At 60.7% G+C, this 26,599-nt stretch overlaps 1 protein-coding gene across 4 annotated transcripts in view; it reads right to left on the bottom strand.

Annotated features, from left to right (window-relative positions):
• GSE1 (Gse1 coiled-coil protein) overlaps positions 1–26,599 on the bottom strand; it is a 404,616-nt gene that overhangs the window by 259,519 nt on the left and 118,498 nt on the right. The gene's annotated exons all lie outside the window — the stretch shown is intronic.

Raw genomic sequence — 26,599 nt, 5'->3', positions numbered from 1 at the left:
CCCTTGCCAGATCTGGTCTTTCAAGAGGAAGCCGGGAACCCATTTTTAAAAGCGGCACTCTCGTGATTATTAAGCGTTGGCCACTAACCCAGATCGTGTGAACACACTGTGTGAACCACCCACACTCACTCCGCTGGTGGGACTGTCAAATGGGGCAGCTGCTTTGGGGAACGGCCTGGCAGCTCCTCAGAAGGTCAAACATGGAGCTGTCACGTGGCCCAGCAGTTCCACTCCTCGGGAGACAGGCGGGACAACCGAAAACACGCGTCCACACAAAAATTTGTACACAAACGTCCGCAGCAGCCTTCAGTCCCACAGACAAATAAATTCTGCCAACAACCCAAACGGATCCGGAGGTGGGTCCTTCCCCAGTGGAGTCGCCAGGCGAGAGCACAGCCCAGCTGACACCTCAACCCCGAGCAGAGGCCCCAGCTGAGCCTTGTGGCGACAGATGTGCTGTACGCCGCTACGTTTGTCGTCATTTGTCACGCAGCAGCAGGTAACTGATACAACCTGTAAAGCCTTAGAACAGAGCCCTGGTCCAGATGTAGAAGTTTTCTGGCACCGTCATGTGCCAGAAACACGAGGGGACTGGAGGCCGGTCCCTCCTCTGGTCTAGCTCTTCCCACTACTTTGACTCTCGTCGGAAGTGAAAGGATTTCACCCTTTCTCCAGCGCTAGTCAGCAGCGCCCAGGATGCTGGGGGCGTGGGGCCCGGTCAGCACTGAAGGACGGGTGAGGCTGCCAGACACACGTGGGGCTGCGAGGATGGGTCATCTCACGCCAGCATCGTTGGGTGGGGGCCAATGTTCTCAGCCAGATCATCGAATGGCAGCAAAGAGCCGCCCTTCCTCACCCTTTGAAGCCAGATTTACAATTCCTGACTCATAAAAGGCAGGCCTTGAACCCACGTACTCGTTGTGCCTTCTCTCTACCAGAGCCACGAGGCCAACCTCACGACCTGTCTTAATTTAAAATACTGTTATGACCAGGCCTGGGACGTACACCCTCCACCCCCCGCCCCGGGGACCCTGGAACGCGCAGCATCTCGGATCCGTCCATGGGGCCCCACAGACCGAGCCAGCAGGGCACATGTGTCGCTCCCTTTATCTCCCTGGACTGGGGCCACTTCCTTCCAAGCGTTAGTCAGTTAAGGGGAAAGGCAAGAGGGGCACTTTGCAGGCTTCTTCCACATAAAGGGGATTTGCAGCCCCCCACTGAAAATCCTCATGAGACGGTGCCATGTTGTCCTTCCTCCAGGGAACTGAACCCCTGCTCTATTGTTTTTTAAAACAGTTTTATTGAGATATAATTCACACACAAGACAATTCACCCATTTAAAACGTACAATTCAAGGGCTTTTAATATACTCACAGAGGTGTGTAACCATCACCAGGACCCATTTGAGAACATTTCCATCACCCCAAGCAAAACCCCATCCCCACAAAGTCACTCTCCACGCTCCTCCCCTGCCCCTGGCAACCACAATCTCCTTTCTGTCTCTATGGATTTGTCTGTTTTGGACATTTCCCATAGATAGAATCCTACAACACCGGGCCCTTTGTGTCTGGCTTCTCTCACTCGGCAGTTCATCCATGTTGTAGCATGTAAATTGTATATATATTTTTTTTTTGAGGAAGATAAGCCCTGAGCTAACATCTGCTGCCAATCCTCTTTTTTTTTTTTTTTTTTTTGCTGAGGAAGACTGGCCCTGAGCTAACATCCATGCCCATCTTCCTCTCCTCTATATGTGGGACGTCTACCACAGCATGGCGTGCCAAGTGGTGCCATGTCTGCACCCGGGATCCGAACCAGGGAACCCCAGGCTGCCGAAGTGGAACGTGCGAACTTAACTGCTGTGGCACTGGGCCAGCCCCTAAATTGTGTATTTTTAAGAACAAGGGAAGTTCCCATTTGAAGGCCCACAGTGGCCCAGAGGCCGCTGGACAGGACGCCAGGTTTCCTCTGTGTGTTGGGGACGGGGGGCTGCTCCCAGAGCCCGCTTCCTGCTCCCTCCCGAGGACCCAGCCAGGCTCCACTCTTAGCCCCCTTACAGGAGGGCGGTGGGCACCGCGTCCTGGCCACTCTCCCCAGCTGGGAGATCTCAGCAAAGTGACCGAACCTCTCCCTGCCTCATTTTCCCCTTCTGCCAAGTGGGAGTGATACCGCAGTGAATGCCCACCTCTCGGACAGACAATGTGGGGAATCGGATGGGTCATTTCTGCTGAAGCTCTTGGCACATGGGAGTCCTCAAGTCACGGCAGCTGATCTCACGACCCGACAGCAGAAGCATCAGGAACAGGAGCCAGAGGGCTGAGTGCCGGGGCCCCCAAAGCCCGGACGGTTGTGTGTTGTGGGGGGGCTTGGCCCGCCTGGCCCTAGGGCTTCCAGGCCCCCTCGCCTGCTGCTGGCTGGAGCCCCAGGGCCGGCCAGGGGTCCCTAAAGTCACGGGGGCGGGACCTGGGGCGTGGGCTCCCCACATTTCCTGATCAATCTGCGCCTGCTCTTTCTTCGGTCAGCTCACCACGCACCCCAGGAGGCCAGCGTGCCGACCCTGAATGAAGCGGACGTGGGGCTGAGTCCTGGGCTGCTACTTCCCCACGGGCAGACCAGGAGGGACAGGCAAGTCCCGGCTGCTCTGGCCTCAGTTGACACCGCTGGGAAACGGGCTAGTAACGCCTGCCCCGGATTCTCGGGGCATCTGGCGTGTGCCAGGGGCCTGCTGAGCACCTGCCGGCAGCAGCCCACGTAATCCTCCCAACAGCCCCACATTAACTCCCACTTTGTAGAGGAGGAAAGCGAGGCACAGAGAAGTCAAGTCAGCAGCCCAAGGTCACCCAGCTGGTCAGAGTCAGAGCTGAGAATCCAGGCCAGCGCTACATCCTCTGTCAAAGTGCCCAGACCCCAGAGCTCATGGCACACAGTAGGGGCTCAATGAACACCCCCAGGGCCTGATTCCCAGACCCACTGCACAGCAGCCACACGGCAACCCGGGCTGCAGTCTCTGGCACACAGGTTTACCGGTGGGTAGAGGGCACTTGACAAGCTGCGATCGATTTATCCCAAGAGCAAGGCCGGGAGGACAGGACAGGGAGCAGAGCTGCGGGAGAGGGAAGGGAAGACCCTCCAGCCCCTCAGCACAAAGCACGCAGCACCGTCTCCCTCTGCCCCGAGGAAAAGCCAGGCGGGGGCAGGAAGTCAGGTTTGGGGAGAAAAGCCACCCCCACCCCTAGCCGTCTGGGTGCAGCCTCAGCAGGAGGCCAGGAGCGCACGGCGGGGCCCAGGCCGGCCAGAGACCTCAGTCTGCCACCTACCAGGGGACCTGCAGGTCACGGGGCTGGTGTCATTCGCCCGGGGGGGAAATAAGGGGACAGGAGCCAGCCCTGCCATGTGGGCCCCCAGCTCCCCTCTTCCTGCCTGCCGTGGCCCCCTGGAGCCCACCCACAAAGACAACGTGCCCGACCCTCTCTGGTGGGATTTCCTGTTCTGCACTGCGAGCTGGTGCATCACAGGCCAGAAAAACAGCACTTTACACCCCTGAATTCCCTGTAACAGCTCCGCAGTGGCCAGCAGAGGACTCCAAACACGGCAATAAGTGGACGATCAGGCCCAGGGTCGGGGGAGACGGAGCAGCCCAGGGCAGAGGCCCCGGGGAGCAGACAAGGAAGGGTTACTCGATGCGCGGCACAGCCCGGGCGTAATTGGAAAGTTATTAGATGTGGAACACACACGGCCCCCCGTAAATGAGTAATCAGGGACTAATTAAGCTCACGTGACACCGCGGATCGCGAGGGAGAGGCTGGCAGCTGCACATCTGCGACAGCAATTAGGGGCGCTCCGGCTGCAGCGCTGGGGGGCGTCGCCGCGTGGGCAGAGGAGCCGTGTCCAGCCGGGGGTCTCGATCCGACAGGGCCCCACCCGAGTCCCCCCGGGGGGCACCCACCTCTCAGGGGCTGGAGGGTGGCAGGGAGGCCGCAGGCTCATCCAGCCTCGAGGACAACGGAAGCCCCAGTGGACACACGGTCCAGGACTTGGCTTTATGTCTGGCCAGGTGACAACTCGCTGCAGCCCCCCAAGGGGACAGACACAGTCACGACTGTCCACCTGGACACAGAACCACGTCCTGGGGTTTGCGATGGTTCTGCCAGGTGGGCCGGGCAGGGAGTAGGACCAATCCACGTTATAGACGGGGAAACTGAGGCACAAGCCACGAAGCAGACAGAGATCACCCAGCCTGGCTCCCCTTCCAGCAGGCTCCGGGCACCTCCCTGGGGTGTCTGGGCAAGAGGAGGGCTCCAGTGTTTCCCAGGGGGGCGGCCAAGCTCAGCGGGGGAAAAAGAGCGCGAGGTGGTCATGTGGCCAAACAGCCAGCATGGGCTTGGGCGGGGGGTGACCGCTGGACGCCTCGCTGAGCGATCCTGGGCTCTCTTTTTAACACCTCGGGTCCTCGGTTTCCTCGTCTGAATAAGGGGGATGCTGAGAGTCACCCCCGCTGCAAGGGTGGTCGTGAGGACCCCCCGAATGGGGATCCCGTGGCCTTGCACGGGCCTGACACACAGGACACCCGTGGACGCACCTGTGGAGGCCAGAAAGCGCGGCCGCCCAGCCCCACCCCACAGACAGCCAGACAGTTCCCCGATCACGGCCTGGGGGCTGCCGAGGCCAAACAATCTCGGGGTTCAGCTGAAACCGGGGTTCCCTCCACGCCAGGAGCCACTGCTGTCCCCGAAGGGCCAAGTGGGGGGGTCGTGGGTCCTGATCCTAAAGCAGGAGGCTTGGGGCGAACACAGTTTTCAGTGGTCGCAGCTGTAGGTTGAGGGCCACATGCACTGTCTGCAGGTGTCCGCCCACAGGCCTGCTGGGCCCCGGCACATGGACGCGGCAGCCAGGACAGAAAGGCTGGGCCCCCTCCCGCGTCTGGCTCACCGTGCGGGATGGACGGGGGCACGAGGGCTCAGAGCCTGACCGGAAAGTGGGAGACACACCTGGGCTGGGCAGGTGTGGCCAGAAAGGGTGGGGCCACAAGGAGGCTGGTGGGATATTCGGGCAGCAGGTGGAACAGGAGCCCGCCAGTGGCTGACATGCCCAGCTTCTGCCACTCTTGTGGCCGAAAGGAACATTCTAGAAGGCAGGACCTGCCCCCTCCCTCAGGGGAGGCCTCTGAGGCAGCCGACCGTCCCTCGAAAGGGCTGGGATGGGGCAGGGGCTGCGGTGGGGGAGTCACTGCCCCAGAGGCAGGAGTGCTGGCCCCATGGACAAGGGGACATTTGTGCAAAGACTGGAAGGAAACGAAGGAGCTCGCCATGGAGATAGAGATCTGGGGGGAAGGGTGCTCCCAGTAGAGGGCCCCCCCCCGGCCCCCAGCCTCGGAGCTGTGCGCCCTCAGGTAAGTGACTCTACCTTCCTGAGCCTGGGCTGCCCCTCTGTGCAATGGTGAGGGCTCCCCCGGCAGGGCTGAGGCTCTGTCAGGGTTCCGGGTGGAAGCCACGCGGGGGTCTGCTCATGAGCTACTGTCAATACCCACACGGCCCTCTGCCTCCCCCGCCTGAAATGTCTGCGCCCCCAGTTCTCCGCGTCCTCCTCAGCCGAGGGTCTGCCTCCCTCCCCTCAACGCTGCTCCCAGCTCCCCTCCCCAGGCAGAGCTGGATGCGCTGCCAGCCCAGCTCCACTAGTACCCTCATCCTGGTGCCCAGATTCAGGGGTTGCACTTCTGCCCACCCTCCAGACCGTCACCCCCTCCCCAGACAGCACTCTGTAACCTGAGGCCCTGGCATGGTGTCCCCAACACGGCAGATGGAAGAGACACCTGAGTTAGGGAAGGAGCCGCGTGGGGGCCTGGGGGAACAGTGTTTCAGGCACAAGGAACAGCCCGTGCAAAGGTCCTGAGGCAGGAGTGTGCCTGGTATGTTTGAGGAACAGCAAGGAAGCCTGTGTGGCTGGAGAGGACCAAGGGAAGCAATGGGATCACATTTTGGGGGCCTTGGGGGCCCTGGAAGGACTCGGGGTCTCATCAGGAGCCAGATGGGAGCTGAGGAGGGCTCTGGGCCAAGCAGAGACGTGATCCGATTTTTGTTTCTGTTTAATTTTTAACTTGCTGCGTGGAGATGCTCGTAGATTCACAGGCAGGTGTGAGCAATCATACAGAGAGATCCGGGTGCCTCTTACTCAGGTTCCTACGAAGCAGCCCACACGTCACACGCAGGATGCCGACACTGACAACTCACTGTCCTATGCAGATTCCAGGGTGACCTGTCCCTGTGCGTGTCCTTCGTCCTGCACAGGGTCACCCCTGGAGGAGGCTCCTGTCCCCACAGCCACGTTCCCTCACGGGCATCGCCTGCATCGCGCCCCCACTTGCCCCGGCAGTTCCGTCACCTCCAGCGTGTTATGTAAACACAGTCGCGCTGTGCGAGCCCCTGGGACCTGCCGCCTCCCCTCCACACAGCTCCCTGGGGACTCGCCCGGGCCGCCTGGCGTATCAGCAGCTCGTTCCCTGTTACTATGAGCGGTGGCACACGGCGGGGCTGGGCCACGGCTGGGCGGCCCCTTAGGTGGAGGGGAACCGGTCCCCCCGCACATTCACTGTCTTTGCCCCCACGCCAGGCTCACGTCCCACCACAGCCCCGTCCCTGCTCCCTCCTGTCTTCAGAGCCTGCACCTGGCTTTACCTGCCAGCTCCGCATTCAGGGCCTGCACCCCCCATTCGTGAATCGATGCCCCCATTGTTATCAGGCACGATGCTCCCCGCCCCCCACCTGCCCTCCAGCATCGCCTCCTTGGATGCCCGAGCTGGGGAGGTCAGGTGGCTTATTAACAGCAACCTTTATGGCGTTCTCCCTATTCAAATGTGGATCAGAGATGTTTAGCAACCTGCCAAACGCCACACAGCCTGAAGATGCCCACCCCAACACGCCTAAATTACCGCAAAGACAGATTCCAAGGAGAAGGTGAGGGCAGGGGCCCCTGCCCTGGGCTCTGTGGGGGCTCAGCTCCACCCCGTGCCTGCCCCAGGGGGTCCTCACCCACTTCAGGTGGACATGACATAATTACTGTGGAAGGAACTGTGCCATCGCACCCGGGCAGTCAGTTCATCACGCCCTGACAGTGCATTAGCTAAGTGATCACTAGACTATTAATTTTTTTCCCCAGCTCTTGCCAAGGGGTATTACAGTGAAAAATGGCAGCTTAACCGCAGGGAAATTCTTCAGGGTGACAAAAATAAAAATAGCTCTAATTGAAGTTGATAGAAATTACACCCTTTAAAGACGCACGTCGGGGTGCCCTGGCTATAATGTAAATTAACACCGGGGCAGGGTCTCCGTCACAGGATCGTGGAAACACAATGACAGCCACAGCAAACAGCCTCGCGGGACTCACATCTGCTCGGTGGCAGCTCGGCCGGGCCCCGCGGTGTCGGTGTCAGGAGGCTGTGGGGACAGGCTGAGGGCTGGCGCCCCCGGGCCTGTGGCCACAACCTCGCCTGTGCCCCCACCCCCTGCAGAGGGACAGCGGGCGGGACCCTGAATGACCACTGCTGGAGACCTGTGCGTCCTGGGCGCCCTGCAGGCCCGGGGCTGAGGCCAGGCACCCATAGCAAGCGCTTTGTGCCCCAGCCGCCAACTGCCACTGCAAGGCCCGGCGGCCTAAAGCCGGGGGCTGCCCTGAGACTCACACAGGAGAGCACGGTAATCCCGGGGGCCCCGGAAAACTGAGAGCGCGCCCGTGAGCGCCCGCGCACGGCAAGCATCCTCTGTCAGCAGCCGGAGAGGTTTCCGTTCCGCGTATGAAAGAATAATAAATACAATCGCAATAAAATGATAAACACAGGGCTAGCATCTGCTCCGCGCCCCGCACCGCTTTAAGTATTTTCCACATATTTTAATTCACTTAATCCTCTCAACACCCTGTGAGGGAGACACTGTCATTATCGGCCTCGTTTCCCAGACGAGGAGACACGTGTGTAAGCTGCCTGGAGGGGCACAGCCGGGAGAGCTGCCGGGGCCCCTCCTGCAGAGCTGCCCCCTGAGCCACTGTGTGGACGAGCCCTCCACCTGCAGACACGCAGGCGGCGCCGGATCTGAACTCAGAGCACACGGCACAGCAGCCGGGGCCGGCCGAGCACGCAGGTTCTAATAAATGACTCGCACGGTGGATTCCCATTTCGGCCACACCCTAAGCTGTGGAGACTGAGAATTCCCTGAACTCTGGGAGCCCCGACCGCGTGCAGAGCTGTGCTGCGGGGGGTGGGGGGTCGGGGGCAAAGCGGCCAGTAATTCATTTACAAATATCCACCAGGCCCTGCCCTGGGCCCGGCCTGTTCCAGGCGCTGGGGACGCAGCAGCGAGCAGGACGGCGGCAGTTCCTCCAATCTCAGGTTGGAGGAAGACAGGAGCACACCCGCTCCTTCTGGGTCCACGGCAGGCCGGACAGTCGCCGAAGACAGAAACCCCAACACGGTCTCACGTGGAAGACACAGTGCAAGAATCTAAGAACTGACCAGCAGAGGACTTTCACGTTTAATCTTCAAAAAAAGAATAAAGGTTGGGGCCGGCCCGGTGGTGCAGCGGTTAAGTGCACACATTCTGCTTCCGCGACCCGGGGTTCACTGGTTCAGATCCCGGGTGTGGACATGGCACTGCTGTGAAGCCATGCTGTGGTAGGCGTCCCATGTATAAAGTAGAGGAAAATGGGCATGGATGTTAGCTCAGGGCCAGTCTTCCTCAAAAAACAAAAAAAAAAGAATAAAGGGAAAGATTAGAAAGAATCTCTTCTTTCCTCTCTCTCTCTCTCCACACACACCCATATCCGAGGAAGGAAATCCAATAACTGAAGACACATTGAGAAGAGCGATTTTTGTGGCTTTTCACTGCTGTTCCCTGAAAAGGCTGGGAGGGCACAACAGGCTGGAGCACATCCCGCCTCAGTGAGGCGAGGGGAAGAGGAAGAGTGAGGAATAAGGCGGGAGCTTCTAGAAAGGGCGCCCCTCGCGGGGGAGTCACGCCGGGCCGGTCGGCTCTGCAGCTGTGTGTTCAGAGAAACCACAGGAGACGCGAGCAGACCCTGGGCTGGGGGGACACACGTGTGCCCCTTGCACGGGAGGAAATGACGCCTCACGATGGAGAGGACAGGCGAGCGAGCTGGGCGTCAATACCCGGGGGGACTCTGGACGCACCGTCGGGCAGTCAACTGCAATCACGTGAAGCAGCAGAAGAAGCGGGCTGCCCGGCGGTGCAGCGGTTAAGTTCCCGCTCCGTTTCAGCGGCGTGGGGTTTGCATGCCCGGACCCCGGGTGCAGACCTACACATCACTCATCAAGCCATGCTGTGGCGGCGTCCCACACACAAAATAGAGGAAGATGCGCACAGACGTTAGCTCAGGACAATCTTCCTCAGCAAAAAAGAAACACACAAAATGGCAGAAGACTCAGCACGCGGCACGGCGTGGCTCCAGGAGGGGAACGGACGCCAGAGCCCCTTCATCCCTTCCGTGTGAGACGGGCGCTCCAGGAGAGGTGAGTGGGGGAGAGGGAACCTGCAGGATCGTGCGTGGCATTTACTCTGCCCACGACGGCCACTGGGGAGAGGCCCGCGCCAGCACCGCTCAGTGCCTCAGAGATCTCACCATGCTCCATCCTCCTAACGTGCCCACGAGGGAGCGCCTCCTGTTACACGCCCATTTTACAGATGAGACTGAGGCACAGAGAGGGTGAGTCAGCTGCCCCGGGTCACACAGAGTCTGCTCTGCACCCAGATGCTGTGAGGCTGTCATCCTCAGTCTGCACGGTCAACTTCCACTTGAAACTGTCCCCCAGAAGAGCCGGGGAAGCTCGGAGGGTCCCCCCGTCATGTGAAGGAGGTTAAGCAACTCAATACAGACAGCTGGCGAGTGGCGCAGCAGGGTACAGAGCGAGGCAAGGCCGGGGCCCGGGGGTGGAGGTCTGACAGTATAACCACCAGAACGGAGAATAAAGAGGTCGTAAAATGGGGAGGGGGAGAGAGAGGCAAGTCAGCCCTTTCCCCCTGGGCTCTCAGGGGCCACGTAGAGTGAGCCTGGAGGCAGGGAGCCCAGGAGCAGGTAGGGAGACTCCCCCCACCCTGCGTCCATTTCCCAGACCTTTCTTCTGATCACTACGAAAACCCTCGCACCTGAAGAGGTGCAGGAGAGGGGCAGTGTGACCCTGATGGGGACAGCAGGGCCCGGCCGGGGAGAGTGGGGAGCTGTGTTGTTTGTGTCTCTCCGTCTCGTCACGAAGACAAGTGAGAGCTTAGGGGCCTTTCCAGCACCCCCAAACCTCAGAGGGGGGAAGAACCTGAAATGTGTCTAAACTCTGGGATGTGTCCCACAGGAGAGCGATTTTTTAAGAAGGAAATGGAATAGAATAAAAAATATTGGCTGAACCACGTGCAGTAAAACTATCATTTTGTGAAACATCTGTTCCAGGGACGGGGTCTACGTCAGCATCGCCTCGTCATCCGGGACCCCCGCCCTGGGCCCTGTACTCAGAGGCCCTCCCAGCCCCGGCCTCCCCCAGGCGCCCCCATGGGCAAGGAGTCTGCGCAGCCGAGGGCCACACCCCACAGCTGCCCCCCTTCTCCAGCCAGGCCCCTGGGTCTGGGGCTGGTCTTCCCGCTTGTGTGCCCGAGTCCACATCCAGAGCCACACAAGGCCTCCCCCCAGCCTGTCCCCCCAAGCAGGCTGCCCGCTGGAGAGCCCATCCTGAGGGGTGGCCACAGCTTGGGTGAGCGGGCTGGGCGTCCACATGAGTGAGGCCCCGTGAGATGTGGGACCCAGGGGCCAGGCAAGAAGAGATGGAAACAGGCACAAGTTTCTATTTGTCCCGTGTCCCCAACCCTTCAGATGCCAGGGCAGATCTGGGGGGTGTGTGCACGTGTGTGCATGTATGAATGTGCATGACAAAACACACATTTGTGTGTCCACGCAAGTATGCAGGTGCGCACGTGTGAATGGCACTGTGCAGTGAGCAGGTGCCACGTGTGAATGGCACTGTGCAGTGAGCAGGTGCGCACGTGTGAATGGCACTGTGCAGTGAGCAGGTGCCACGTGTGAATGGCACTGTGCAGTGAGCAGGTGCGCACGTGTGAATGGCACTGTGCAGTGAGCAGGTGCCACGTGTGAATGGCACTGTGCAGTGAGCAGGTGCCACGTGTGAATGGCACTGTGCAGTGAGCAGGTGCCACGTGTGAATGGCACTGTGCAGTGAGCAGGTGCGCACGTGTGAATGGCACTGTGCAGTGAGCAGGTGCCACGTGTGAATGGCACTGTGCAGTGAGCAGGTGCCACGTGTGAATGGCACTGTGCAGTGAGCAGGTGCCACGTGTGAATGGCACTGTGCAGTGAGCAGGTGCCACGTGTGAATGGCACTGTGCAGTGAGCAGGTGCCACGTGTGAATGGCACTGTGCAGTGAGCAGGTGCCACGTGTGAATGGCACTGTGCAGTGAGCAGGTGCCACGTGTGAATGGCACTGTGCAGTGAGCAGGTGCCACGTGTGAATGGCACTGTGCAGTGAGCAGGTGCCACGTGTGAATGGCACTGTGCAGTGAGCAGGTGCCACGTGTGAATGGCACTGTGCAGTGAGCAGGTGCCACGTGTGCATATGTATGCATGTCCATGTATGTGGGCACACTGTGTGCATGAGTATTCGTGCACGTGTGAAATGCACGTGTGGTTTGTGTGTGTGACAGCATGCAGACGTGCACGTGTGAACGCGTGTGCACATGTGTATATGTGCACACGAACTCACACCATGTGCCTGCTGGGCTGTGATGCACGGCCCTGTCCAGTATCTCACAGCCCAGCAGGTTGGAGAGGGCTGCTCGGTCCACCCGGTTCAGCAGGGTGTGGTGGTCTGACTCCGTGCCGTAGCTCTGCCTCTCCTCCGCGGAGCTCCCTACTGTGGGCACCCGGGGACTGTCTTCCAGGTCTGAGGCTCAGCCTGGGAGCTCCCTGAGCAAACCCTTGCCAACCCCCTGGCCCAGAGCCAGGCTTCACAGATGTTTGTTAAATGAATAATTGAGGGAACAAAGAAAGGCTCAAAAATCCAGCAGCCAAACCCCAAACACTACTGAGCCGCACACAGCAGAAGAGTTCCTGGATACTGCCAAATGACCCCCGGCAATGACCAAGGCCCGAGGCACAGCCTAGAGACTTCCAGAAGGACCCCAGCCGCACCCAGCCAGGGCCAGGCCCCACGCCTCGTTCTGTCACAGCCCTGAGACGCTGGGGTCCCAGGAAGGCCTGGCTCCCCCCTCATACAGGGCCCGGGAGCCCTGGCCTGGCTCTGCTGTCCTTGTGCAGCCCAGGGGAGGCGGGTGGCCCCTGGAGTCCACGCTGGGACCGGTGCCAGGGGCTCATTACGGAGGAAAATCCACACAAATATCTACTGAAAAGGAGGGCCAAGGGCAGTCCCACCTGCGCCATCACAGCTGCCCGTCCTGGGGCCTCGGGCACAACAGTTGCCATCCTGAGGCCTCAGGGATCCCGACTCTGAATGGGCGCAGCTCGCTCTTTCTTCTGCTTCCCTTCTCTCTCTGTCTCTGTCTCTCTCGCATCCGTTGTTATTATTACTGTTGTCGCTGTTGTTGGAGCAGGGCACAGGACCGCCACCCGGCAGCCATGGGGGCTCCATGCGTCCCTACAGGGGGACACATCCCCTGGGGAGGACGCTGCCTGGAGGAGGGGTTGGCCTAACAAACACGCCTTCTACGTGCGGCACTTGACCACTCAGGCCACCGGGGGGCTGACAGAGGTGAAGGGACTAAAGCCCCCCCCGAGGCTCCCTCGGCACAGAGGCCCACTCAGAAGGGCCCCGAGGATGGATCCTCGCTCACCGGGAGCAGACGCGGCCACCAGGAGGAGGCTGTGGAGGGGGGACTGTCGAGGGGGCTCTGGGGCAGGACAGAGCTGGGGTCCAGCGGGCAACAAGCACGCCCAGCGGGGCGCCTGTCCCTGTGGCCACAGAGCCGCCCCTCGGCCTGGCGGTGGCCCTGGCCCAGCGTCCTGAGCGAGTGAGCGGACCAGCGGGACTGTGTGTCCTGTCGCTCTGTTCACGGCACGGGCGGCACCCATGCCGGCGTGAGCCCAGGGCTAAGAGCCCCAGTTTACAGATGGGGAAGCTGAGCACAGAGGAGGGCAGTGCGAGGGCCCCGGGGGGGGGGGAGAGGGGAGCAGGCACCTTTCCTGCGGCGTGTGGCTCCCCGTCCCTGGTGATGCCACCCCCACCTGCAGAGACAGACGCGGGCACCCTCAGGAGCCTGGGCTGCACGCGGCTCCACGCCCATCAGCTCCGGGGCCGGGCGGGCGGATGTCAGCCAGGCTGCCGCCCGCCAAGGGGCCAACGCGCCGGCTCCTTGCTAGTTACTCATTTCTGCTAGATTAAAGGCCTAGTTTTTTAAAAAGTGGATTAAACTTGCCTGCTTGCCTCCCTGGACCCTGTGCTAAGATGGCACCGCCCTTGGCTGCCCGGTTTTGCAGAGCGAGGCCCCACCGGTGCCGCCCCGGGCGCCGCAGGCCGTGAAGCCCTGGACCTGGGAGCTGGCGTCGGGCCGGCCGGGGGACAGGCTCACCCCTGCCCCCCCGGCGGTGTGGGCTGCCTGGGCTCACGGGAGGGAGGGGCAGGGCTGTCCACCCACTGTGGACGGGGGCTCCAGCCTGCCCGAGGGGCCCAGCAGCCCTCCCCAGGGGCCGCTAGTCACCTTTAGGTCAGTGCCCGGCACAAGTCTCTTCACAGTCATCGTCCACGGTTCTGCTTCTCTGATTGGACGCTGATGGCCACAGGTGTTTACAGAATGGCCAAAGGCTCCCAGGACGTAAGGGGGACACGGACGCAGAATTAGTCACTAGTGGTCACTAAAGGCTGCCGGTGGCCTCTGAGAGCAAATACAGCCGAGGAGCAGGGCCGCGAGCCTCCTGCAGGGAGGGCAGACGGGAGCTCGGTGGGCGGCCGCCCCTGGGAGCTTGCTAGAAATGCAGAGTCCCAGGCCCAGGCCGGCTCTGCTGCTCAGAGCCTGCACTTTACCAAGGCCGGGGGGTCCGATGCTCCCACGGTCTGAGAGGCCTGGTGCAGCCCACCGTGCGAAGGCATCAGATGAAGAGAAAAGGGGAGAGGATGGGGGGGTTCACCCTGCACGGGGCCTGGCCCCCGGGACCCTCGGAGAATGGCCGTCAGGAACACCCTCCTGGAGAGAAGCGACTGGGTGGGGAGAGGGGGCTTCTGAGAGAGGCGGAGGCAGAATCTGGGGTTTCCATGTAAGGAAAACACAACCAAACACAGTATGGGAAAGAGTCACACCTTTCCCTCCCACCGCGCAGATTCAGAACGAGGAGGAGGAGGAAGTGTGTCCAACAGTCAGAACACACCAAGGCCTGGCTTCTCGACGGCTGACAGCCTGGAGGAAGGGAGGGGAGGAGAGGGGAGGGGAGCCAGGGGTGGGAGGGGAGGGGAGGCACCAACAGGGGAGGCAGCCGTTCATTATATTAATCAAGAGCTCCAGCTTTGGAACCCAACAGAGCTGGCTGTGAATCCCGCTGTGTGACCTTGGGCAAGTCACTTCACCTCTCTGAGCCTCTGTGGCCTCATCTGGAAAGTGGGGCCAACAGTGCTCCTTATCTTGTTGGGCTGCTGGAGGATGAAATGGGTTAAGACGGAGCATGCTCTCCATCTGCTTTCACTGGTATGACCATTACGTGGAAGGGGGAGAAGAAGGAATTACACGCGTCTATAAACCCCCCACGTCCAGGCACAGACTCAGGGCTTGATGGCGTGACAGCCCCATCTCGTGGCCAACGGTGACGTGGCCTAGAAGATGGCACACGGCAGCGTCGCATTTCTGCCCCCAGTGGTGCGTCCCGTAGGTCCCTGCCCCACTGGCCAGATGTGACTGAGAGTCTGGGCCCCCCACCCCGTGCCCCTGGGGCTGCCACCCAGGAGAGGGGCCCCAGTGGTCCTCGCCAGATGCCCAGATCCCGGAGCTGAGCAGCCAAGATGCTCAGAGGCAGCCAAACCGGTCCCATGCCTCCCGACTCCCCCGGGCAAGGCAGGAGGCCCCAGCAGGCACCAGATCGCAGTAAAGGTGACTCAGGTGTGCACACCCCTTTCATCCGCAGTCCCAGGGCCTGACGAGCTTGCTCATTAAACGTCACAGACGTCCGCAGGAGGAGGAGGCTGACGCCCACATTTGTGCTGCCAGGTACTGGTCTGGGCCCTACGTGCCCCAGAAAGAGTGAGGGTGGGCAGCATGGCCCTGCTGTCCACAGGAGACGCCGAGCTCAGAAGGGCTAGTGGTCTTGTCCAAGGTCACACAGCAGGGTTTGAACTTGGCCTCCCTAGCTCCCAACCTGGCTGGTTGGATGAATTCCTGCCCCACCGCCAAGCTGGGAAATGTGAGCCTTTCACAGCTCCAACGCGCCTTGGGTGATGGAGACAAGAATGATAACGCCCACCCCCTGCAGCCCCTCAGACTTCCCTAAGGCCTGGTCCGAGCTCTGGGAGGTCTGGCCCCAGGCCCGGGGGCTCACACTTGGCCACTGATATTTGCCAAAGAGGGGCAGGGGAGTGCGAGAGACGGTGCAGAATTTGGGACCAGGCAGGTGCCATGTAAAAACATTTTTAATTATGAAATATTCCAAATGCACAGAAAATAACACAGCAAGCACACAGGTGCCCCTTCTTGCCCACGTGGACCCCCTCCCGGATGGAGCAGAGATGCAGACTGTGCAGCCAGCAGCCCTGCTGAGGGCTTAGAGAGCCCCGGATGGCTCCCCTGGCACTGGAGCTGCCCAGGCCGCCCTCACCGTGTGAGGAGACGGACCCGCAGGGCGCCTGCCACTTAGCGGGGGCATCAGTCTCCTCGCGCTGCTGCTACAAGTGATATGAATGTGGTGCCCTCAGACACCCCAGCTCATTCCCTATAGTCTGGAGGGCTGAGGGCCGACACGGGTCTCACGGGGCTAGAGTCAAGGTGCGAGCGGGGCTGGCTCCTTCTGGAGGTTCCAGGGGAGAACCCGCTTCTCCTTTCCTTTCTGGCTTCTAAAGGCACCTGCATTCCTGGGCTCGCGGCCCCTTCCTCGCATTGCTACAACCTCTCACTTGTGTTATCATATGTCTTACTTCCTTCTCTGCAGCATCCCCCTCCACCTCCCTTCTCTAAGGACCCCGGGATGACACTGGTCCCTCCCAGATGGTCCAGGAGCATCTCCCCATCTCCAGGGCCTCAATCACATCTGCAAAATCTCCTTTCGCCACGTGAGGCCACATATGCACAGCTTCTGTGAACAAGACCCCAGGCATCTCGGGGACCACCATTCAGCTGGGCACAAAGGCTTTTAATAAATGTGGCTTTGCCCGTTACTTCCCACTCCTCCCTTCCCTGTCACAGGAGAGCACGTGGACCCTGAGGAGCCCCCTAAGGAGACGACGGATGCGGGCAGGTGAGGGGGGAGCAAAGAAGCAACAGCTAAGGGGCAGAGGGCCAGGCTCGGGGCCCCTGGGAGAGCCCTTGGAGAAAGGGGTCTTGCACCTGCCTCTGGAGGCCCCTGACCGCGCCCACGATGGAGTGGGGGGCTCTGCCCGCTGTGCCCGGGAGGGCTGCTCCGCCCCGGTCCTCCCCGCACATCCCCAGCCTCCCCGCCCCCAGCCGCCTTCCCGGGCAGTCCCCGAGTTACCGTTTTAATGAGTTCTGGCCCTCCAATTAGCAGGTGCGGCTTTGAAAGGAAGTGCCTGGTGTTTACCTTGCACGGGGCCTTTAATAACCAAACCCAAGGCATCGGCAGGCTGGCTCCCGCCTAATCCCCATCCGAACGGCAGCGCTTAATGAGCCTTGGCACCAGCCAGCCTTCGCCTGCCCTCTCCCGGGCGCCCCACGGCGCCCCGGGGCCTCGTTACTGAGCGGCTTCGGTCCTGCCAGGAGACGCCCCAGCAGCCCCACAGAGCCCGGGGGGGGGGGGCAGGGGGGCCGGCGTGCGTCAGAGCCGGGTGGGGTCCTGCAGGCCGCTCTGCGTTCCCCAAGCCAGTGGGGGTCCCCAGCCCACGTTTACCAGCTCCCAAGAGGAGCCCGGGCTGTTCTGAGGCTCTGCCCGCCCAAGTGCTGACACCCTCGCTCCCATCCTCCTGTCGTCCCCGTGTTGCCCCCAGAGGGGGCCCCCGGGGAGACAGACCTGTATATACAGGGACCTTCTGGATTAATTTCATATGACAGCCCTGGGAGGCGGCCCCCCATTTTACAGACAAGACCCCAGACGTGCAGAAAAGCCGAACACTTTGCTGGAATCTAAAGGTGGGCTGGGACCCCGCCTGGGCTGGTCTGATTCCAAGGCTGTCGCTCTCTCCAGGGAGCCCAGGGAGCTGCGGGGAGGAGCAGGGCAGAGGGCAGAGGCCAAACGTTAAAACAGCGGGGTCGACGGGCCTCTGGCCCCACCAGGGGTTGGAGCAATGACCTGCTTAGCCTGCCATGGAAGGCCCGCCCTACTGCAGGGTTCCACTCCCAGAGGGCCACCCGGCCCCTCCTGAGGTCCAGGAGTCTCCTACGACTGCCCGCTGGGGGGCAGGGGCAGCCCCAAGGTCTGATGGCCTCCTCTGACCCTATCCATCCAATTACTGTGGGAAGCCCCGGGGTGGAGCTGGGGCCCCAGAAGCTGCAGGGCTGGGTGGCAGGTGGAGGGGGGGACCCAGGTCCATCATCTCTCTCCAATTCCCTCCCCAGGGCACACCCTGCAGGGCCCAGAAAGGGGACTGCACTCTGTAAAGGAATATTCTAGAACATGGGGTTTTGTTTGTTTTCTTTTAAAATAAATGGATCTGCCTCTGGGTTGCTGGAGGAAGACAGAGGCGCCTCCCACCCCATTTTGTGCTCAGTTACCTCCCCCCTGGCCTCTGAACAGCCCGCCAGTCTGCCAGGAGATTGAAAGACCTTTGGAGTGCTTAGGGGGAGAGAAGAGGCCTCCGCAGGCTTCCTTTGTCGGCAAAGGGCCCCCGCTGGGCCTTTATCTGGCTCAGCTGGCTCTTCCTGCAGCCGCAGAGACAACTCCAGAAGGGGGCTTAGGAAGCGGAGCCCTCCAGCCCTCGGCTCCTGGGCCACCCAGGCCAGCACCTCCGGGCCCTGCCCCTCCCGCAGGGGCCTGGTTTGGAAGAGGAGGGGGCTGCCAGGCCCGGCTACCCCAAGTGCTCTGCTGTCCTCCATCCTGTCCTGGCCTGGCAGGCCCCGAGCTACCTGGCACCAGTCAGGCATGAGCAGACAGTCTGTTGAGCATTTATTGAGCACTTACTGTATGCAGCGCTGTAAGGTCAACATGGGAGGGACATGCAGAAGGTCTGAGTGGCCTTCCGGGACATGACTTGGGGGTCACCTGGATTCAGGAGTGGCGAGGGATCTGTGCGAGGCATTTGGGGGGCGGGCAGGAGGAGGCACAACGATAAAGATGACTCAGCCCCTCTTCTCAGGACCCTGCCATCAAGCAGGAAAGATGACCTCCTCCCCAACAGCCTAATACACGGCGGGGGACAATCTGTGATGCTGCGAACACACTTTCCTCCCAGGACCCATCCAGCCCTGAGCCTTTACGCTATAAGAATAGATGATATTTTTCAAGATGGCCACAATGGTATTTCCCACGCCGCACACTCTTCCAGAACCTCCCAGTTCGGGGCCCGTGGAGCAGAGAGAGGCCCTCCCGCCAGGCCCCGCAGACTGCAGATCTGGGAGCAAAGCCATACATGTCGTTTTCCGCTGCTGAGTTTGGGGTGGTTGGTCACCCCGCAAGAGATGACCCCGGGCGACATTTCCAGGCAGGGCTGGGTCTACCCTAATGGAGACCCTGCAGCATTTAGCACGTATGAGACGCCCACAAATGCTTGCTGATGAGGCTGTAAAATGGGAGCTAAAACCCAGACAGGAAGACCTTCCTAAGCGCCAGGCACGGATCAAAGCATCAGACTCATTTCATCCCACCGACTTTCACTCTCATTTTCCAGATGAGGAAACTGAGGCACAGAGGGGTCGCACAGCCAGGAAGTGGTGGAGCCGGGATTCAAACCAGGGCGGCTCTGAGGCCTCACCCCCAGCCCTGGGGCTCTGCTGCTTTTCCCCTGGTCGTGAGGGTCCCACGTCCTGAGAAGGCAGCACGGCCCTGATTCCAGACAAACGTATTCTTTCCAACGAAAGGGGGTTCAGTGCGAACTGTCAGGCCATTTTCCCATCCCCATAAAATTTTTCATGCAAATATATTTTAAAATCAATTAAAAATATCCTTTATTGGATCCCAGGACCCAAGTTTTGTCTGAAAACCGTGCTCGTGACAGAGTGAGAACTTGGAGGGGCAATAATGAGCCCCAGAAGACGTAAAGTCTGGGACCGAAGGAAATACAGCAGCTCGGGCCCGAAGCACGCCCGACAAACAAAGGTGCTTTAAAAACTGATACAGTTTACATATCACAAAATGCGCCATTTTAAAGCATACAAATCAGTGGTTTAGTTTCTTCACCATGTCATGCAACCATCGCCACCCCCTAATCCCAGAACGTTTCCATCGCCCTGAACAAAACCCTGTACCCCTTAGAGTGCACCCTGACCCCACCCGCTCATCACCCCACAGCCCCCAGCAAGCGCTCATCTACTGCCTGCCTCTACGGCTGTGTCTATTCTGGACACGGCCTGTGAATGGAGCCACACAATACGCAGCCTTGCGTCTGGTGCAAGTTTTCAGGTTTACCAGGTCGGACCAGGAATTAGTACTCTGTTCCTTTTCATGGCCTAGTAATATTCCAGCATTTTGTTTCTACCACATTTTGTTTCTCCATCATCCGTTGATGGATATTTGGGTCGTTCCCACTTTTGTCCGTCGTGACTGTGCTGCTGTGGCTGCGGGAGGAGGCGCACTTTCCACTCTCTTGGGAAAGGACTTAGGAGCAGAGTTGCCGGGTCACATGGTGACTCACTGTTGAATCGTTTGAGGAGCCAACGAACTGTTTTCCACAGTGGCTGCTCCATTCTACATTCCCACCAGCAGGGCAGCAGGGTCTCGATTTCCCCTCACTGTCACTAACACTTGTTAAAGTTTGTCTTTCTGATCCTAGCCACCCTAGTGGGGGTGAATTAGGGTCTCGTGGTGGCTAAGTTTGCACACGAAAAAGGATCAGGGGGCTCAGGGGCAGCTCACACAAAAGGCTCCTGGACTCAGGACAGATTTGGGGTCAAGGCCTTACTGGACATGGAAGCTGTGTGGCCTTCAGCCAGATGACCAGCCTCTCTGTGTCAATTTACCTCCTAAGGCAAATGAGAAGCAAGCATGTGACAGACACACACAGCTGAGCATGGGACCCGGGGTGACTGCAGGTCGCACGCCCACAGAGCTGGCCCTGGACACATGGCAGACGCTTAGCAAAGGCCCACGCTAGGCCTCTGCCCTCTGCTCAGCCTGGCAGGAACCAGGAGGTGGGGACACAGGGCAGTGCCTCTGGGGGTTCCAGCAGGTTCCACCCACAGAGGCCTTGGGATCGGGGCCCCCACTACCAGCCCCACCTCACACACCTGTTTACACCAGGGACTAACTCCGCCCCCAGCTGTCGCCTTCCCGCCCAGGGGCCCCTGCCTCCGGAAACGTCTTTTCCTTCCGTTGGAATCCAGCTCAACTTGACAGCCTCCCCATCCTTGGAATCTAACTCAGAAACTCTGGCCCGCCAGTGCCCCCCGACCTCTAACCTTTCATCCTTTCTAAGGGCAGCTGAAGTGGGTGGGGGATCCGGTCCCACTATCCTGTGGTCTCCACCAACCATCAGAAAGTTTCAGAAATGCTGAGCCTTTGGCACTAAACGCCGTCTCCCACTCAGAGTCGGCAGGGAAATGCCTTTTCGGACCGCGTGATCCCATCTTTGGTTTGGAGACGGTGCCCTGGACTCCCAGGCCGATCTGAAACGGGCCGTCAAGCCATCCCCCCAGGTCCCGTCTCCACTGCGAACCGCAAATGCTTAGAGGCGACACACAACGGCGCTCTGTTCTGCCTTCCTTCTCGACAGCTATTTCAGGAGGCTGGAGACAAAGCGGGAACAAGGGTGCGCTCTTACTTCAGCCCGACCTGGGGCCCAGGCCCCGCAGGGTCCCCCCGCTCAGCAGCAACCCCAGAGTCATCTGAGCCTCAGTTTCCCCAAATGGAAAAGGCAGGTGGCAGCTCTTCCATTGGAGAGCCTTTGCGGGGCTGGGAACACCGCCCCCAGAGCACCAGAACTCGGTGCCAGCAGAGCCCCGTAAATGTCAGCCGTTGGCACGAGCGCGGTGTCAACAGCCCGCTGGCCACCGCATGTGGCAGCTCCACGTCTGATCAGCTTTGTGTGTTTACTTTTCTTTGCAACAGGGTTTGGAAGTGCAAACAGTGTGGCCGGTCACAGTGTTTCCAGAAGGCTCAGGGAGTTCTCTGCCACTCTGGGTGGGCCGCCCCCTGGCCCCCGCATCCTCGGCTTTGAGGCTGCTGGCCCACCAGGCGCTATCAGACCCGGACTGGCCGCCGGGGACGGCAGGGGACGCTCCACTTCCTGGAATGTGTGCCACATGACGCTGAGCTGGCCTCTGGCAGACAGCAACATTGACCTTGGAAACTGATGCCGTGCGCCGGGAGGCTGGGAGGGTCCACCCGGCCTGGCCCTTCTGACCTGCAAGCCGCGGGTGCAGGGCCCCAGGCGCCCTCCCACGCCGGCCCCACGCCCGCCCTGAGCAACAGTCGGTCACCCCGGCTGCCCAGGGAGGGAGGAGCTGTGGTCAGGCTTGGCGTGGGGACTCCGCCCTGGTGTCAGCAGGGGAACTCTGGGCCTTGCTCTATTCCCACCGGCTCAGGGACCCTGGGCATGTCCCTGACCCGCCCCTCCGCTTGGAGCCACAGCATCCTCATCGCTAAAACAGGGCTGTTAGTCCAGATTGCAGGTTCAACCCGGCTGCGGGCAGGAGAATTCTTCCCTCCTCTCCCTTCAAATAAGGAATAGGGAAGCGCAGAATAGCTCAGGCTTGGGGGGCCCAGAGCTGACCTCTGCGCCCCCTCCCTGCCTCCCTTCCTCACCGTGTGTGGCCCCTGAGGCCCCTCTGCTGAGTAAGGCATCCTGGCTTCCACGAGGCCTGAACACTCGAGCCACAGGAGCATTCCTTTAGGCTACAGCCTAGGCGAGCACCTCCTACAAGCAGGATACGGCTGTGAAGAAGACAGACAAGTCCCTGTCTCCAGGCTCCTGGAGGCGGCAAGACAGAAGACACACTTATGATACGCAGGGGCGAGTGGAATGAGGAAATTAAGGCCCCATAAAGAGGATCAAGGGTGTAAGGGGAGTGCTACCTCTGGGAGGGCCACGTGAGGAGACCCCTGAGGAAGGGAGCTCTGGGTGCCGCCTTCCAGGCAGGAGACCAGCAGGTGCAAAGGCTCTGAGGCACGAACACCACTGGTGCTTTGGAGGAACGGCCCAAAAGGCCCGCCCATGTGGCTGAGGCAGCCAAGGAGAGCAGGAAGAAAGGAGGTGGGAGAGCCGGCTCAGAGGTCAGGTCACACCTTGGTGGCTAAGTGTCTGGGGTTGAACAGCGTCCTCCCAAATTCACGTCCCCTCAGAACTTTAGGATGTGACCTTATTTGGAAAAAGCGTCTTTGCAGATGTAGTTAGTTAACATGAGGTCACACTGGAGTGGGGTGGGCCCCAAATCCAACGAAACTGTCTCAACAAAAGGACGAAGGGACAAGAGACACAGAGGGAAAAGTCAGGTGACGACAGAGGCAGAGGTCGGAGGATGCGGCCACAAGCCAAGGAACTCGGGCAGCACCAGGCGCTGGAAGAGGCAGGAAGGCTCCTCCCCTGGAGCCCCCAAACGCAGCCCCGCCCACACCTTGACTTCGGACTTGTAGCCTCCAGGACCGCGAGGACAGACACTGTTGTCTAAGCCCCCAGCACGTGGTCCCTTGCTACAGCAGCCCCAGGACACTCAGACACCAGGGAAGGACTTCGGTTTCATTCGGGGTGAGATGGGGGTCGACACGGACTTTGAGCGCGAGCAAGGCACCATCTGGCTGGCATTTTAAAGGGTCGAGTTATGTCACGTTGCCCATCACACCAGGCTCCGCGCCTCAGAGGAAGCCCACAGGACAGCATTCTCGGGAGAAAAAGAAAAACCACTGGTGGCCTGTGGTGGCCCAGCAGCCCTCGAGCGACACACGTCTGCTGAGCCGCCCCTGTCTCAAGTGCCCGCTCCCTCGGTGGGCGGGTGCCCAGGACCCTGCCCGCTGGGGCCGCAGCCGCTCCCATGCTCTCCCCCCGGGGCTGAACAGCAGCAAAATGGAGCTGCCGGCCCCGACCGGTTCTCCCTGCCGTCTTATTTAAAGTTTCCCAGACAGTTTCTCCTCCGAAAAGCTGGGGCCTGTCATTATCCATCTGAGAACCTGTAATTTCTTTTCAGGGAACACAGCCCCGAAGGAGAGATGAGTCAGCGGGGCAGCGTCAGCGACATGCTTAGCCCGTCGTAAACCCGTGGACGAGGTGAGTGGGGATGAGGACGGAGGGTCACCCACGGACGCAGTGAGCACACCAGGCGCCGCGCTCGGTGTTCCCACAAAGGCAGCTTCGATTCAGTTCCACGCCGTTTTACTGAATGTGTGAAATTTCTGAAAAGGCCTTCAAGGAGGGGGAGAAGAGAGACCCAAGGCTGACCTGAAATCTCGGGGTCCAAGGCAGGTGTGCGAACACCCCCCGGACGGCCTCTAAGAGATCATACGGCAGCTCAGGGTGGAAAGCAGTGGGCCTGGCATTCGAGGCCCCTGGGACCTCTGCGTTCTGGGCAGAGCCTCAGTTTGCCCAGCTGAGAAATGGTCATGATCACTGTGGCCCGAGACTGTGCTCAGCAGCCACAAGGCTCCCACGGGAGGCGCCGGGGAGCCCATCCCAGTGAGCTCAGGGGCCCGACGCTCAACACAGCGCCCCGCCCCACCCGGCTGGTCCAGGGGAGGAGAGGACGCAGGACGAAGCCAGGAGCCGCCTTCCCACCTGCTGTTGCTGGCATGGCAGCCCTGATGCAGCCTAGCTGTGATGTCACGTGATCCGGAAGGTTCCGGAAGGATTCCTGCTGCATTGTCTCAACAGCGCTCTGGCACCGACCACAAGCCTTGGGCCCCACACCCACTCTTCCGGCATTTCCCCAGAAATTTCCGACGACTGGCAGTGGAGCTGGTGTTTTAATTGGCTCTGAGACCCCAGCCCACCCCCTGGGCATCTGTCTAAATGTCAGGGCAGAGAGGAGGAGAGGGGTGAGGTATGAGGTCATGTCGGATGTACCCCCTGCTTCAGCCTCCCGAGCTACCCTGGCTTTCCAACTGAGGACACGGGTGCCAGACCCAGGGCCACACGCCGGCTGAGCACCCAGGCCCCCTCAGCCCTGCTGGCTCCTTTAAGAACGCTGCTCGTGGCCATGTGGCTTAGGGACACTGGGAGGTTGCTGGGCAGTTTCAGAGGTGAGAACATTAAGGGCCAAGGTCACTGAACGACAGTTCAGCATCACGGGTTGAGCCAACAGCTAAGGCAGGACAAGAACTGACAGTCCTGGCCGTTGTCCCCCCGCCCCGGGGTCTCCTGGCACCAGCTTCGGGGAGGAGGCAGGAGCGGAGGCCACATCCTCACCGGTGGTTCGTTACAGAGCCTGCCCGCCGGGCGTGGTGTGGCTGTGCCAACACCCCTGCTGACACGGACGCAGATGGAGGCCCACGCTCTGTGTGCGCCCTGTGCCCGCCACTGCTCTGAGCGCTCCCACACGCCACACACTCGGTCCCTGTGAGCAGAGACTAAGGCCATCCCCATCCTACAGATGACAAAACTGAGGCAGAGGTGGGTCACCGACTCGTCCCCCGGGACAGCGAACCCCAGAGAGAGGGGCCCTAAGAAGCGCCCTTCTTCCTGCTAGAAGGGCTGCTCTCCTAAGGGCCCCCGGGGTGAGTGCCCGTCCCATGGCGCCCTGCCCGCCCGGATGCAGGTCCCTGCCCAGCCACCGTGGGAGGGCCTCCCTGCGGCTACTCACCTGCCCTGTTCCAGCCTGGCCCGCCCCACTGCCAGACCTTTGCAGATGCTGCTGGCCCTGTCTGGCATGCCAACCCCGCTCTTTCCCAGCTTTCTGGAACCTTCCCACTTCTTCTGAGGTCCCGCTCAGGCACTATCTCTTGGGCACCCCAACACTGGGTTGACACTGAAACACTGGTAGGACAGGGTTTTTTGTCTAAGTTTGGGGTCCCCAGAAGCAGACCCCGGGATGAGGAGCCGGGTGGAAATCACCAATCTGGATGTCCGGGTGGGAGGTGAGACTGGAGGCGGAGGAGCCAGAGTAGGCGTGCGCTGCTCACCAGGCTACACTGTGTGATGGAGCTCAACCCCACTGGGGACTGTGTAGACAGGGCAGGGCCACCAGAGTGGCAGGAGATTGAGGGCTTGCCCTGCACTTCCTGTCCCACTCCTGGGACACTGGTCCCCACGGCCATCACAGTGTCACGTGGGAAGCACGGGCGAGCCCCAGAGACTGAGAGCCGAGGGGAGACGGTGGGGTGTGGACCGCCTGCAGGAGCCGACGAGCCAGCAGGACGGCTGCCGCCAGCAGCGGGAGGCTCTGCACTCTGGCCCCGTCCCGCTCCCCCACTTCCTCGGAGCATCACAGCTGCGCAGCAGATGCATGCAGTCCTAACATGCGGCCGATGGAGCTCAAGACCCTTCCATGCGGGCCCCAGCGGCAAGGTCGGGAGCCCCAGGTGGGCAGGGGCCTTGGCGCACCCTGTGAAGGCTGGCTCCCGCGAGGAGCGCAAGCGCCACTTCTGGGCTCCGGCTGTGACTGCTGTTGACTCAAGTGGCAGCTGCCTCAGGATGCAGGCTCAGGACGCAGGCTCTGTGAGGCCTCCCCTGGCGCCCACTGGGCTGCAGCCAGGCCGGATCGGGTTACCTGAGAGCTGGCGTTCGCACCTGCCCAGGTGCATGCAGCTCGGCACACCCACGCCCCTGACAAGCGAACGGGGCCTCCTGCCAAGGGGATGCCACCTCCTGGCTGCCAAGACACACAGGGAAACAAGCCACAGCACCATCAGGGACCGTGACCCCTGCGAAGCCCCTGGGGTCAGGATGGGGGAGTGGACATCAGGGGTTCCCCCGCTTCTCCATCTGCTGCAAAGACCACTGGTTATTTCCATGGCCCCTCTGCGAGGACACCTGCTGTCCTTGCGGGTGGCCTGATCTGTGGGGAGACCCTGGCACTGACCTACCACTGCCCCCTACCGGTCCTTCAACCTCGTGAGCAAGTCCCTCCAGATTTGGGGATGAGACCCCGCTCCACACGAGGTTGTGCTTGCTGAGGTGTTCATCCCCCGAGGGAGAGGAAGCGTCTGGACCAGGAGTCAGCAGGTGTGGGTCCCAGACCTGCTCGTCCTACACGGGGGCCACAGGCCACACGTGGCTACGGAGCCGTGGAAATGGGCCTCGTGCGAATGGAGATGGACAGTACGTGGACAGGCCGAGTCTGGAAGACCTACTGTGAGCAAAAGACTCTCTCACATGACTCAGTATATTGGTTACACGTTGAAATGGTAATATTTTGGATA

This window comes from Equus asinus, chromosome 28 (assembly GCF_041296235.1).
Source record: "Equus asinus isolate D_3611 breed Donkey chromosome 28, EquAss-T2T_v2, whole genome shotgun sequence".
NCBI lineage: Eukaryota > Metazoa > Chordata > Mammalia > Perissodactyla > Equidae > Equus > Equus asinus.
Note: the sequence above shows the minus strand (reverse complement) of the source record. Positions and strands in the feature narration are given on the sequence as shown.